This window comes from Desmodus rotundus, chromosome 1 (assembly GCF_022682495.2).
Source record: "Desmodus rotundus isolate HL8 chromosome 1, HLdesRot8A.1, whole genome shotgun sequence".
Lineage (NCBI taxonomy): Eukaryota > Metazoa > Chordata > Mammalia > Chiroptera > Phyllostomidae > Desmodus > Desmodus rotundus.
In genome coordinates, this window is record NC_071387.1 from 137,481,634 (window position 1) to 137,485,376 (window position 3,743).

The 3,743-nt window shown below is 36.7% G+C and overlaps 1 pseudogene; it reads left to right on the forward strand.

The window, feature by feature from the left end:
* The first annotated feature begins 538 nt into the window (after positions 1–538).
* LOC112307241 (U6 spliceosomal RNA) lies at positions 539–637 on the forward strand (annotated as a pseudogene).
* The last annotated feature ends 3,106 nt before the right edge of the window (positions 638–3,743 follow it).

The window sequence follows — 3,743 nt, forward strand, 5'->3', positions numbered from 1 at the left end:
TTTATAAGTGGGTATGTAAGAAAAGTAGACAAGCCTAAATACTTGTCGTAAAGCTTCCATTTCTCCTATCTCACAACTGCTGACTTACTCAATATATTTCTTTTGAAGATGTGAAGATTACAACAAAAGATATAACTTTTCTATGATTTATTTTTCCTCTTGAAAACCAGACATAAGTTTTAAACAAAGGAAGATTCAGGGAGGAAACCAAAAACAGAGTGTGTATATCCTATTCTGTGAAATTGTACTGCCAATTTCTTCTATTTGATCTGGAATTAAATAAAAATAGAAGAATTGGCAGGGTTATGAATTGAATTTTGTAGGCTGTGCATTCTATAAAACTACCTTGCAAAAAAGGTATGTCAAGAAAATATGCAGCCTTCATTCTGCATGGAGAACCAGGCACCTTGGCATTGGGCGTTGTTCACAGGCTTTGTCAAATTCAGGTAAAGGTTCTTTATGAACTAATAACAGCCCTGAGTCTTAGGGCCCGTTACTAGGCATGGCATCAAAAGTCTGCCCCTGGAAAGGATCCCCAGTGCTCTCTTTGGGAGCACAAGTACTAAAATTGGAATAATTAAAGATTATTCTCCTGCACAAGGATGACACACAAATTTGTAAAACATTTCATATTTTTACATCCTGTGTTCATGGATCAGGAAAATTAATACTGTTAAAATGGCCACACTACCCAAAGTAATCTGCAGATTCAGTACAATCCCCATCAAGATACTAAAGCCATTCTTCACAGAAATAGAAGGAACAATCCTAAAACTGGTATAGAATTACAAAAGGATCTAAAAAGCCAAAGCAATCCTGAGAAAGAAAAGAAAAAAGCTAGAAGAATCACTCTTCCTAATTTAAAAATATACTACAAAGCTCTAGTAATAAAAACAGCATGGTACTGGCACAAAAGTAAACATGTAAACCAATGGAACAGAATAGAGAGCCCAGAATTAAATCCTGGCATATACAGTCAACTAATATTTGACTAGGGAGCCAAGTACAACCAATGAGGAAAGAATAGTCTCTTCAATAAATAGTGTTGGGAAAACTGAAGAAACACATGCATAAAAATAAAATTTAATCCCTATCTCACAAAAAGTAACTGAAAACGAATCAAGGCCTTAAACATAAGAACCGATACCATAAAAGTCCTAGAAAACACATGGGGAACAAGCTCATCGGTACTGGTCTTGTCAATGATTTAGAGATATGATGCCCAAAACACAAACAACATAAGCAAAAATCAACAAATGGGACTACATCAAACTCAAACACTTCTGCAATACAAAAGAAACAATCAACACAATAAAAAGACAACTTACATAATGGGAGACAATTTTTGAAAGCCTAATATCAGATAAGGGATTAATATCCAAAAATGTATTAAGAACTCATACAACTTAACATAAAAACAAACAATCCAATTTAAGAGTGGGCAGAAGAATGAAGAGGATGTTTTCCTAAAGGGGACATCAAAATGGTCAATAGCCAAATGAAAAGATGCTTGACATCACTAATCATCAGGGTAATCCCAACCACCACCACCACCACCACCACGGTGAGCTATCTCCTCACACCTGTTAGAATGGCTCTCATTAAGAAGCCAAGAGACATCATTTGCTGGGGGGTGTGGTGAAAAGGGAACCCTGTTGGTGGGGTGCAAGGTGGTAAAATCACAGTGGAAAACAATATGGAGGTTACTAAGAAATTACAATTATATTGACCATACAATCCAGCAATTCCACTTCTGGATTTACATGAAAAGGACATGAAAGCAGGATGTATATGAGATACGTGCATCCCCATGTTTATCAGAGCATTATTTACAATCTCCAAAAGATGGTGCAGTCAAAATGCCTGTCAGTGGATGAATGGATAAAAAATACATGGTATATGTACACAATGGGATTTACTCAGCCATAAATAAAAGAGATATCCTGACATTTGAGACAACATTGATGGACCTTGAACATATTATGCTAAATAAGTCAAAGAAAGACAAGTACTATATGATATCACTATAATATGTAGAATCTAAAAAAAAAAAAATCAAACCTACAATAAAACAGAGTAAAATGCTGGTTACCATGGGATGGAAGTGGGGGGATACCAATTACAGTGTTTAAGAGTATGAACTTATAATGAATAGGAATTAAGCCATAGAGATCTAATGCACAGTATAATGAATATAATTATATAATTTGATAAATATTGCTATAGTGCCAGTCATAGTATTTAAGTTTCAAAGTAACATACTGGGTATTTTAAATTTATACAATGTTACATGTGAAATTTATTCAGTAAGAAGGGAAGGAAGAGAAAGGAAGAAAGGAAAGAAAGAAAGGAAGAAGGAAAGAAAGAAAGGAAGGGAAGGGAGGGAGGGAGGGAGGAAGAGAGGGAGGGAGGGAAGGAGGAAGGAAAAGAGAGAGAGAAGAAAGAAAAAACACCCAGATCACCAGAATAGAAGAAAGAACCCAGAAATAAACCCACCCATAAGTAGTCAGTTAATTTACAACAAAGGAGCCAAGAATACACAATGGAGAACGGCTAGTCCCTTCAATAAATGGTGTTGGGAAAATAGGACAGCCACACACGAAAGACTGAAACTGCACTCTTATCTTGTAGCATACACAAAAGCCAACTCAAATTACTAAAGATTTTACATATGAATGCCTACTCAGACTTAGTATCACACTTCTTCATGCAAACTGTAAGACTCTTGAGCAGTGTAATCCCATTTGTTCCCCCAGCCTTTGTACTACTACGTGTCTCATATATTTTACATCTAAAAACATCATAGAACCTATAATATGATATTATAATTTTTACTTTAAAAAAAGATCCCCCAAATTAGGCCAAGCTTTCTAAACACTCAATCCACAGTCAACTCATGAGGCTCACAACCCTGACAATAAGTTCAGAACCCTCAGAATTCCCGTAGAGCACGGATCTGTCCATTTCACACCGCACTCTTGGACAGGAGGTGAAACGGCCTGTATCCTCTAAGACCTGTAAGGAAATCCATCCTACTTAATTAATGAAACACGATATTTAAATGTTACTTCCTGGAAAAAAAATTTCCAGATGGAAAATGTTCACCTATGTCAAAGCAACCCCACGAGTCTTACTTTAACCTTAGGGAATTTCATACATTGTTAAACACTATTTCCCAAACGGCAATTCCTAGAATCCCCTTCCCCATGCTTTTAAACTCCAATCCAATTTGTACCTGAATCACTTTCTCCAGATTCCCCTGGTAGTGATTGGACAAGTTTGAAGCTTTTAAAAGTAAGTGCTGATAATAGAATTTTTCAACAAACAGTGACTTGCTTTAAAACTGTCCTTTGGCCCCACAGTGTAAAGGCCCTGTTCTGTAATGGGTGGCCCTGAGACAGTTAAACACTGGATTCAAAGACTCGCAGGTCCTCAGAAGCGACTTGTCTGGATTTCTCCTTTTCTTCTTTTAGTTCTCTGACTTCTTCCCTGGGGATAGTGTTTCGTATTCCACTATAGAGGGATCCTCCTTGTGAAGATTAAATTTAAAAATACCTTAAAGCATCTATGCTCAAGACCAAGAGAGAGATTTCCATTCTATATTCTTCCTAGGCTTTCCTTGATTCCCAGTTTCTAGCATGAGAAATGTTCCAAATAGCCTCCACCAACTTTGAGGTAACGTTTGCACTCATGGATCTTCTTAACTGTCTGAACATATTTACCAGGGGCTTGACCTTTCCAAT